At 47.8% G+C, this 11812-nt stretch overlaps 1 protein-coding gene across 5 annotated transcripts in view; it reads right to left on the bottom strand.

The window, feature by feature from the left end:
* Positions 1 to 11812, bottom strand: part of TNIK (TRAF2 and NCK interacting kinase) — a 409373-nt gene that overhangs the window by 308368 nt on the left and 89193 nt on the right. The window lies entirely within an intron of this gene.

Below are 11812 nucleotides of genomic sequence, written 5' to 3'. Positions count from 1 at the left end.
CCTCCATGGTGGGCGTGGTGGGCTATGATCAGGACATGAAAGCAGAATAAACCCTTTCCTCTCCAAGTTCTTTGTGGTCATGGGCTTTACCACAGTAACAGCATCCTATCTGCCAGGGTGAGTTGGTACCTGCTTGGAGGACTCCCCTTTTCTGAGGAGGAGAAGGGGGTGGGGGAGGGGATGTGAGGTGGGACTGGGAGGACAGTGGGGAAAGGGGCTGGGACCAGGCTGTAAAGCAGTAGATGAAGGAAGGAAGGAAGGAAGGAAGGAAGGAAGGAAGGAAGGAAGGAAAAGACACCTCCCTGAATGTTTTTCTGGGGGCTCATCTCTCATCTCAGTAACCCTCTCCTTGCAAAAGCATGTTTTTCAGAACTCACAAGGTAAATGCAGGATTTGGAATTCAATCAAGAGGATTATGGAAGTGTATGGCAGCAAACAGGTTTCTGTCAACCCTCTAAGTCAAGTGAGTGCCACAGAGTCCAGGGAAGGCCCCACGGCCACTGCTGCTGTGCCACAATCTCAAGCAGAGGAGAGGAAAATAAGCAAAGTCCATACATCTCAAGTCTGTGGCAGAAACTGCCTTTGACCCCCAATTCCTCATCCAAAAGAAATAGCTTCTTTAAAGAAGTAAACTGAGACCAGAAAAGTGGCTCGGGCCAGGATGCCAGGCCCCCAGGACAAGAAGACCCCAGGAACCACTTGATGGAAGAAAAGAACCAACATCTAGCACGTTGTCCTCTGCATGTGTGAGTGCACACACACACACACACACACACACACACACACACACACACACAAATAAATAAATAAATATAATATTTAAAATTTAAAGGAATAAATGAAGAGTCCTAGGCATAACCTTCCACAGAGGCTAGGCAAGTAAGACCAAGCAGCCAAGTGGCCCTGTCATAGAAGAGGTTATTCTTCTTCCAGGCAGAGACAGGAAGGGAAGGGACAAAAGATAGTTAGTGACAACTCAAGAAAACCCAGGGATTTCTTTAAGGGCTGATCTAATTTTTAAGTGTTAGCAACCTAAAAAAAAAATGCTGAGTGAAAAAAAACTGAGCATGAAGCCTACCTCAGGTGGACACACAGAACACCTGATGGATGTTATGGCAGGTGGGATAGCAGCCAGGAGGAGAACAGCCCAAGTCTTAGACTCCAACATACTCAGACCAAATGCAGCTTTAAACTAGCTCACTGTGTGACCTTAGGAGGGCCTGGAGGCAGAGGCTAGTGCCTGGGCCTATGAGACACAGTTGAATTTAATCTTGTGGTGACCCCATGAAAAGTTAACGACTTATCAAAAACTATAGTCATCACTTTGGGGGTTTGACAAGGTCTCATGTATCCAAGAGCAGTCTCTAGGACGGCATTCCGCCCTTGGTCCTCCAAGTGCTGGATTACGGATATCTGCCACCATACACAGTTTATGTGGTGTTGGAGTTAGCACCCTGGGCTTTGGGCTGTGCTAGGAGGGCACAGAAGTGAGGACTGACTGCTCCAAAGCATGGTTGAGGGGAAGGGATTTATTGTAGGTATGAGGTGGAGCACAGCCTGAGTCATCTGAAAGAGTCCAGAGCACGGAGAAAAATTAATAGACTCGGTCATTGGCCAGTGTGGGACACGGGGTGGGGGTGGGGCACACCAATAGAGGAAGGCAAAGGAGAACCAATATGGCACATGGACAAAATGGCTGGATTATACAGAAATGAGAAACTGGGGAAGGGGAGGGCGCAGGACAAGAGGAGCAGAGAAGAAGAAAGAGTAGTGGTGACACTGAGAAAGCCCTGAGGCCACCATTTGTGGCCTCACCACAGAGAGCCATTTGTCCAGAGTTCCTTTTGGACCTGACCAAGTCTTTCGTAGACTGAGCCACATCCCCAGCCTGAGTAGTCATTTTTATCCTGAGGAGTGCTACACCACAGCATCACTGAAGTGGAAGAGGGGTTGCCTTGGAGCCCCCACTCTGCCACTCATGAGGAAGGCGGCCAATAAGGTAGAGTTCCTGAGAATTAGTCTATAGTAAGTCAGACCCCTTCTCTCAAGCCAATGGCTAACAATCTTTCCAAGACTCCACATGGGGAGATGGCTCAGCAGGTGTAATGCCTGCCTTACAAGTGTGAGGACCAGAGTGGGGATCTCCAACAGCCATGAACCTTGCCAGGCTAGTGTTGTGACCCACCAGTAACTCTAACACTGGGGGAGGCCCCAGTGGGCAATCCGCAGAGAAAGTTGCGGTCAAGTGAGCTCTGAGGTCAAGTGATAGACTTGGCTTCCTGTAAGGTGGCAAGTGTCTTGAGCTACTGCCCTCTGAGTCAGGCACCTGTCACGTTGGGGAGGTCCTCTGTGGCCACTTGCAAAGGAAAATCGCATCTAGGCTGGCTGGCACTTTACAGCCGGCACTGCCACCCCCATAAATGCTCAAAATAGACCATAAGATCTCTGAAATCTGCTGCTCCTTATCCCCTGCTAAGATGCACGTGGCCTGGGAGAGGGCCTGGAGTTTAGAGAGACTGGCAAAGGCAAGATTGCAGGCTCCAGCTGTGTGACTGACTGTTGGGTAAGGCTTTCCAGGTGCACTCTGCAGAGGCATGGCCACACCCCCGTAATTAAGCTTACACCTAAGCTCTGCATGGAAGCCCAGTACTTTCACTGGTTTCCCAGTGAACTTTGCACAGAATCATGCCTTGTTTCATCCTCTGGACCTTGGGAGGAGGAGGAGGAGATGTTGCTTTACATCACCCCCAGGGAAGGAGTTGTGTGTTTGTCTGTTTTGTTGGGGTGTTGTTGTTGTTGTTTCCCAATGTAGTCCTGGCTGTTGTGGAACTCACTCTGTAGAGGAGCCTGGCCTTAAACTCGGAGAATCAGTGTTTTAACAACGACTAGTCAGTAAGATAATCAATGTCAACCTCTGGCTTCCACACACATATGCACATATGTGTATATGCCCACACACATGCATGCAAACACACATACAATCGCATGTATATTCAACAAAATGAGAAACAGGAAACTTTGGTTATTGAGGAAAAACTAAAGTAAACATTAACAACTCTTAGAGACTCAAAAAGGAAACAAACAAACAAACAACAAAAAGGGAAACAAACAACAGAAGATGCCAGAAATTCCAGTCACGCCCCACTCTCTATCCATAGAAGCACAGAACCATGCGGACGGAGATGTTAGGAACCAGCAGCTCAGAGTCACCACCCACAACTACCTGGGAGCCCTGGGAGAAATTTTTGGTTTGTTCAACTCCAAAGCCATTTAGAACAGCAGGTTTTATTACAAACAAGATTAGAAAGAAATTAAGAAAATGGTGGGGCAGGTAGAGGAGCAGGCCATAGATGACAGCAGCTGCTATTTGTTTCCAAGCTGTGTTTCCAGGTAGTTTATTTGTTCAGTGATGTTTCCGCAACATGCTTGGGAAGGAGTTCTTCCCTTGCTTGAAATATCTCAACTAGGAAGAAAAATGTGAAAGAAAGAAGAGTTCGGGCCTGGTAACTCAGAATTATAATCTGGGACTCAGGACACTGAGCGGTGTCCATCTGAGGCCAGTCTGGACCACAGAGTAAGATGCAAAAAGGGGGAACAAGGGAAGAGGAAGGAGGGGGAGGAGAGGAAAAGAAAGATGGTGGATGGTGATTGCTGGCTTCCTTAAGGAGGCTGGGACCCAATCAAAGGTGTGAGGGACTAGGACAGGATGCTTCTAAACCCAGGCCTCCCCACTTCTTGCATTCCTTCTTAGGAGTGGATTAATAGCAAGTTCCTAGGAGCATCTGGGTAGCTGATTTCAGCAGCCCTTCACTCTCCCTGAACCATCCACTGATGGACATATGACCCAGCCAATAAGTGCAGAGAGGACCCATACGGAGACTATAGCTCCCATGGCTGAAGGAGAGAAAAGCTTTCTCCTCTACACATCCAAAGGGCTCAGAAGCAAAGGTCAAAGGAGCTAAAAGGAAAAGTGTGTGTGTGTGTGTGTGTGTGTGTGTGTGTGTGTGTGTGTGTTCTCATACTTGTATCCAGGGAGCCAATTTCTTACAGAGTACCTTGGAATCTGCTTCTTCAGGGAGTGATGGAAGAAGGATTGGACCATCAACGCAACTGAAACAGACCTTCCTCAGATTCCACAAGAGCTCTCGCTGGAAGAGCAGGGACCTGACTGAAGAGCTCGCCATGTCCCTGTGGCTCAGTGTAGATGGGGCAAGCATCTAGCTTTTGCCTGCGCTCTGGCAGCAACAGCAAATCACTTCTTCCAAGGATGGACCGTGACCCTGTGCCTCATGGTCTCTTCTCAGCCTTGTCCTCTCCTCCCTTGGGAGCCTCTTACATTGCTGAGCACCAGGGATAATGAAAATAGTCACCACCCATTGCACCATGCAACCCACTCACAGGTCCCATCCCTCCGCCCACCAAGGCAAGGCACCACCCCTGATCATCTCCCCCGCCCCTCGTGTTGTCTGCTAAACACTGCCGGTCTTCCCTCCACGTGTCTACTTTATCTGCCCACTCCACTCAGTCCAAGCAATAGACCCCAACATGTTTCTAGGACTTAGCTTCATGCTTCTTTCAACTTGTTCACTGCACTTGTCCTTTTAAAATAAACCTTTGTCATCACGGCATGGCCAGTGTGATTCCAATTAAAGCCAAGGTCCTCAACAGGACATTCTCCACAGTTGAGTGGAGATGGAGGCTAGCTCTGACATGAACTCTGGTGCCCCCTATTTGACCACTTCCCTTTGGTGGGGAGGCCTGGTGGCACTCAGAGGAAGGATAAGCAGGCTACCAAGATGAGACTTGATAGCCTATGACCATATAGTGGGGGAGGAGGTCCCCCTTGGTCTGACCGAGGGGAGGGGAATAGGGTGAAAGCAGGAGGGAGGGATCAGAATGAAGAACCAAAGGTCTAGTGACCATGGTTCAATATCCATCTCAACACGCTGTTACAGCCAATGCTGTCACCACCGCCCTGCCCTGTTGCACCAATCCCAAACACGAAAGTCTGTCACACATATACATCCCTATAGTATTCCCAGCTCTAAAGGCATCCATGGGGCCCACCGGTGTGTCTGGCTGTGGCTATGTATGTAGGGAATACTGTTCCTAATAAGCATGTTACAAAGACAGACTAGCACACAGCCAAGGAAGTGGCTTAATTCTCCCATTCATGTTTGCTTAGCTGTTCTTAAAGCCAGGATGGGCAACATGGACGAAGACTGTGTACTCTAAGGAGAAAGGCGCAAATCACTGACATTTACAAAGTAGGGAATCCCTGATGCAAACACATGCCTTTATTCAGATCTTAACCTTTACTGGAGAGTACAGAAGAGAATTTAATTCCAAGCCAGAGTAGTTTATATTATTTCATAATAAAATATAACTACATATCAAAAGGCAGGCTGTTCCCTGGAAGAAAATGTTATTTTTCAGCAATTGCTGATAAAGGCGATTTGATTAGTCGTCGTAATAAAAATCTCAGTAATAGCTAACATTTCTCGGCCACTTATGTGCTGAGGACTATTCTCAGCACCTTCTATAAATGGCATATTTAATTATCGCAACTCTGACAAGTGGGCGGTGCTTTTGTTTTTGTTTTGCAGCACCAGGAATTTAATCTAAAGCTGTGTGTGTGCAAGGCACATGCTCTATCATCGGGCTGTGGCCTCAGTCTTCATTTTTACTTTTTATTTTGAGGTTGTCTTGTTGTTGGTTTGCTTGGAGACTTGGTCTCATATAGTTGAGGCTAATATCAAACTTAGTCGCTAGCCAAAGGCGGCCTTGAAATTCTGAGCCTCCTTCCTCCACCTTCCATGTCAGTCTAACTCCACTATTCCCTTTGCAAAGAGCCAGAGATGGAGCCCAGAGTGCTGTGTGCATGCTAACAAGCACTCTACCAACTGAGCTATAGCCCCGAGGCCCTATGCTTTGAGACCAAGAGGCCTAGGCTAACCTTGAACTTGATCTACAGTGCAAGCAAGGCCTGAGCGTTTAGCCTCTCTACACTAGCTGGGCTCACACATCTTCACCACCAGACCTGAAGTGCCATTGCTGGCTTTAATTATCTTCAGGCAAGGAAACCGAGGCACAGCCACGAACCAGAACTCTTAGCCTCTAGTTTGGTACCTACTATCTCTCTGACTTTGGCAAGACTCACAGCTACTCTGCCTCTTCACTTAAAAATGAGGACTCAATTCCTTTTCTCCAGGATTATGCAAGTCTCTAGAGCAGCCAGGATCTGACATGGAATCACACGTCAATCAGCACCCACCGCCTTCTCCTCTCTCCCCTTTTTGCTACTTCAAAATGAATTCGGCTAATAAGCACGGAATATGCCACAGGAAAATCAGTGGCTCTTTTATGGATTTCTACCTTTAAAAGCCCATAAAACTAGCAAAGTCAGGCGAAGAAAACCTATTGCTTTTCAGTCAATAACATCACCACAGGCTGGGCACGCAGGGTTAGATTTTTATGGACAAGTGATGTCTCCTGGTAAATGTGAGGCCACCCAAAGGTCTCTAAGCTCCCAGGCTCCTGGGTCGCTGGTATAAATTCTCTCTTCCATCAGCTGATGAAATTTAGGCGGCAATGGCACCTTGGGCCTGATTCTGTAGCAGGGCGAAGAGATTTAATTGGTCTAGGAATTGATATTCCCAGTCTCTGGCTTCGACTTTCACTCTTCCAGGTCCCCTGAATGACGCAAGACTTATTGGAATAGAAGGAAATCTCAGAGTTGGAACAATCACCCTTGAGGTTGCTATTGAGGGTGCAGCTTGCACAGTATAATTAATGGTGCTCTGTATCATTTCCTTCATCATCCCACTTTTTGACAATGAAGATGGAGAAAGGATGAGAAGGGATCATAAGCAAGAGTCTAACCCCATCAGGATGTCCGCCCGCAGCCCGTGGGATGCACACTTCCCAGGGTAGCTGTGAACATGTCCCAGCAGGCTTGTAGACTACAGCGAGATATCAACAGGTTAGACACCCCTTCTCCAAAAGCCACGTTTAGACACTGCATATGGTTCTGAAGCAGAGTCTCCTACTTGGAGCCACTAATCCTTTGGCAGGCTGGATAGACCCCCAAGAGAACTCGATGGTCAATATGGCTCCCAGAACACATCTACCCCCGGATTGCCCACTGGCATCTGCCAGACGCCTGTGCTTACTCTCTAAACTCACTGGCCTGAAAAAGACCAAAATGTTATTTCTCTCAGAGCCATATTTAGCAGCTGTTTTGCTGGGATTCAGTCCTAACTGACAAGCATATGCTTACAAAGGCAAAAGAGAATGAAACAAACAGGAACAGGAGAGCATTTCCACATTTATCTTGAGCCTTCAGGCTTTTTCCATACCATCCTTCCAAAGCAAGTACAGTGTGAGGAAGGGCCCTGCTGACTCAGCATCCTCAGATCCCAAATTCCGCCCCACCCGCACCCCCACCCCATGCAGTGGGGCCAGGTCTCTCCTAAGCACGCTCTTACTTCCTGGTCCCTTTCTAATTCAGGGCAATGGGGTGACAGAAGAGTCAAAGGGCACTTTGGGCCTTACACAATAGAGTTCACTTAACCTCTGATATCTACTGGCACCATCCACAGCCACCTGCTGTGTTATGCATTATGCAAAGTAGATGCCCCTGGCCCACATCGTTGTGACATGTGCAAATAGCTACGCTCGTGAACTGGAATGACAAGTGGCATGCAGGAAAAAGCATTCCCCGACCCTATCTAGAAGGTCCAAACATGTATCCCAGGAGTTTATCTTCATTCCATGCGGATGCAGGCCCAAGCCTCACATTGAAAGCAGGGCAGAAAAATCCAATGAAAATAATGCACAAAATAAGGGCTTGGCGATACAGCTTATCTGATGACATTGCGTAGCATGCAAAAAGCCCTGCATTTGAGCTCTGTGTTTGGGCTCTCTCTCTCTCTCTCTCTCTCTCTCTCTCTCTCTCTCTCTCTCTCTCTCTCTCTCTCTCTCTCTGTGTGTGTGTGTGTGTGTGTGTGTATATATGAAAATAAAACACTTGCTTTGTTTTATTTGATCATCTCTATAGTGGACAAATTAAACTCCAAAAACTAAGACATTTCAAAGCTTTGGTCCAAAACAGTATTCAAACCTGGAATCTGCACTTGGATAATGGTGTTTGACTCCTCACATTCTGGTTGGTGTCCCCATCTGTAAAACGGGGTGATACTAGCTAGCCCACCTTCTTTGCAAGGCTGTACCCCGCATGTGAACGCACCAAGCTGGTCACCAGAGTCTCAGATGAAACTTGCGTTGAGCGCCCCAGGTCATGACCTTCCCTATGCTGAGGCCCTTGTCTGCCAATACAGGATGCCTAGCAAGACCCTGGCAGGGTCAAATCTGCCAGGCCTCCAGGACACCGCTTTCAAGGCGATTAGCTCTGAGGGCAGAGTCTTGAGCCTTCTTCCCTCCTGGGTGGATTGCTCTGGAGGTGGTTTCACTCTCAAGTGCTCAAGAGCCAGCAGCCTTGGTACAGCTTTCCAAGGCCCTGCCACAGCTCACCCAATTGCCCACAATTCTGCAGCTCCAGCCGGGCTTTTCAGAGGCAGCCTTTAGATTGGGTTTCAAACCTGCCTCCTCAGGTTAATGCCTGGAAGACCTACTTTGGCTACTACTGCTTACCTCTGAAGGTTGGATCCACTTTAATCTAGTCTTGGGTCTCCTCCCCTCCCCAACTATCAGGACCATGGGGGTACAAAATTTTTAAATGTACCCCCAAGATAAAAATTTTTCCTCCAAACTCCTTAACTTGTCCTTCTGTCTGCAGTATGGACTCGTCCCAGCGGACTTCCAGTCAACCTCAGACTGCTAACTGCTCCAAACACACCAGCCCTAGGTGCTTTGGACAGGATCTCTGACCAGCATGGGCCTCTGAGGCCCAGACTGCTACAAGTGGCTAGCCCAGGCAGTCCTACAGAACCCAGGCAGCTAGTGAAACAGATGTACCACAGTTTGCACTATTCTCTCCCTTTGCAGTTTTGATAAGCATCCCAGCCTTCCAGTCCCCTGCCCCCCAATACAAGGACACTCCAATTTCAGCTACGAAGCAGTTACACAAGTTACTTCATCTCTTATCATCAACAAAAACGGCTGGCATGTCTGGTCCAAATAAAACTGGGACAAGGCTTACTTGGGATTCATAGCTCCTCCCATAGCTCCTCCCATAGCCCCTCCCATAGCTCCTCCCATAGCTCCTCCCATAGCTCCTCCCATAGCCCCTCCCATAGCTCCTCCCATAGCTCCTCCCATAGCTCCTCCCGGCACTTCCGGCCTCCCAACACAGATCCTCCTAAGGCTGAGGCTGAGGCTCCTTTTCCATCCTCCAGCTTCTGATTTCCACATAACTCAGCCATTTTGGGGCCACATGCCCTTCTGGCTCTTCTCTCCCTCCAGGCTCATCTCTTGGCCCACTTACCCCTCCTCTCTTTTCTTCCTTTCCCTCTCCCCTTTCCTCTCTCTCTTTCCTCTCATGACCTGGTTCAGTCTGGACTCTTCCCGATGCCTCTGGCAGAACTCTCCCTCATATCTACAATAAAAACCTTCTCTCAACAATAGCCAGGAGTGGTCCTGTCATCATTTTCATTCAAAAACAATATGGAGAACAGGGTTATGAACCCAAGTTTTCAGGTGATGAAACTAAGGCTTCCAGGACCAAGTAGTTGCCTGTGCTTCAAGTCATTTGTAGAGGTAGCAGTCCAGGGTGTGAGTCAAGGGTTAAAAAAATACGAGAAAATGCTTCCACTGGAGCACTGTGCTAAGCATGTAAAACAACATGTATGAAGCACTTACCACAATGCATGGCAGCACTTGATAAACAGGAGCTACGTCAGGCTTGGTCCTGGGATCCCTAAAAGTTGCCACAAGCCAGTAACAACATTGGTCCGTTCTGGATCTAGCATGTAAATCTAAATATTTTGAATTCAATATTTTAAACTATTGTACACTTCTCTACAAATGACCCCTGCAAAAATTAAAATGGGGATGGCAAAGACCTTGCAGTTTCACGGTGCAGTCGGAGAAGGGGCAGTGATCTCCAGCCGAACAGCCCAAGCCTGCCAAGCAGCTGGGAACACGCAAGGGTGGTTTTGCCTTGGCCATTTTCTCCCTGCCTCCCCCTGGAAACAGGAGCTCTAGAGGGAGGAAGCAAGCAAGCACTCAGATTTCTGTCTGAGGCTGGTCACACACCCACACACACTTGGCCATTCTATGGGATGAATAATAATTACTTTGAATTAGCCAGTCATTTGGTGTGAGAAACAGCACCATTCAGTCACTAAGACCACGGACTCTTCAGCTGAGCAGCTGACCTCAGCTTTATTGCTTAGGGCCGAGTGGCCTTTGATCCTGCTGTTTAATCTCTCTGTGTCTCCATTTCCTCCGCTCTTAAATGTATCCATATAATAAAGGCATTACAGCAACATCAGACATCTTTGAGATTCCCAAAAATGTGTGCTAAAAATTCTCAATTCAAGATTGAATAGCTTCTACTTGTTTGAGTCAGTTCACAATTCCGGGTGTTCGAGATCATGTGTTATAAACAGTCAGCGAACACTAGCAGGATGAGTCAAGTCCCAGATCTCAGCTGTGTCATCACGAGCAACTCCTGACGCAGCTCGGGAAGACCTTGTCATCTACAGAAGAGCCCCCAAAGCCCTCGGTGAGGACTCGTATACACTCATAAAAGCGGGCTTTCCACCCGAAGAGTTGTAGTGACTTGTCCGAGGTGTTTGCTGCTCAGAATTGAGTCATTACATAAAAAAATGTGTTCTTCTTTTCCCTTATGCTCCAAAGAGGCCTTTGATAGACTAAACGGCTCACTCTGTATGATGTAAAAGACTGGGCCTGAGAGGGAAGGATCTAAGGGTGATGGGAACACGACAGGCAGTTGTAACTTTTAGTTACTTCGTCTGAAAAATAAACTCAAGTTCTACACAGAGCTCATAAAACACGATGTAGTACATGTAATTAATATATCACTGAAATAATCCATCTGGTTGGCTGCACATAAATAGCAAGGTAGGGGATTACCTTTTTCAAAACACATATTTTACCTCCTCACAGACCTGATAGGTTCACACCCATCATTTAGCTTAGTTCCATATCATCTCCATACGGGTGAAACCAAAAAGTCCTATATAAGCTGCTTTTGCTCACTGGCTTCCATTGGGAAATGGACTTATACAGCTAAGAACAAAACAAACAAACAAACAAAAAAAAAAATAGGAGGGGAACAGCCCAAGGAAGATTTATAACATATATGTGAATGCTTCTCCTGGTTTTGATGTGCGGCGGCTTAATTTTGTTTTCTAAAGATTTATAGATGTGTGCCTGAACGTACGTTTATGCTCCATGCAGGCACTCACAGAGGCTAAAGGAGGATGACACAGTCCCTGGATGTGGAGTCACAGGTGCCTGAGCCATCTGAAGTCCTCTGCCCTGACCCACTGAGCTGCCTCTCTGGGACAGGTCTGGCTATGTTAACACTTTGGTAGCTGTTGAGATTCACTGGCTAATCCTTCTCATGCCTCTCGACCTGAAACCCCACCCCCACCACCCCAACCACCAGCACCCCAAGCACCAGCACCCCCACCACCCCAACCACCACCACCCCAACCACCACCACCCCCTACCCCCACCACCACCCCCACCACCCCAAACACCACCCCCACCCCCACCACCGCCGCCACCGCTGCCACCATATCTATATTAGTGGCCCATGGAATACAGAATATAAGCCAACATGCTCAGAGGCTGTTTCCAACATATCCAGGGTCACAAAGTT

Source organism: Acomys minous, assembly GCF_964271855.1.
Source record: "Acomys minous genome assembly, chromosome: 19".
NCBI classification, from domain to species: domain Eukaryota; kingdom Metazoa; phylum Chordata; class Mammalia; order Rodentia; family Muridae; genus Acomys; species Acomys minous.
Note: the sequence above shows the minus strand (reverse complement) of the source record. Positions and strands in the feature narration are given on the sequence as shown.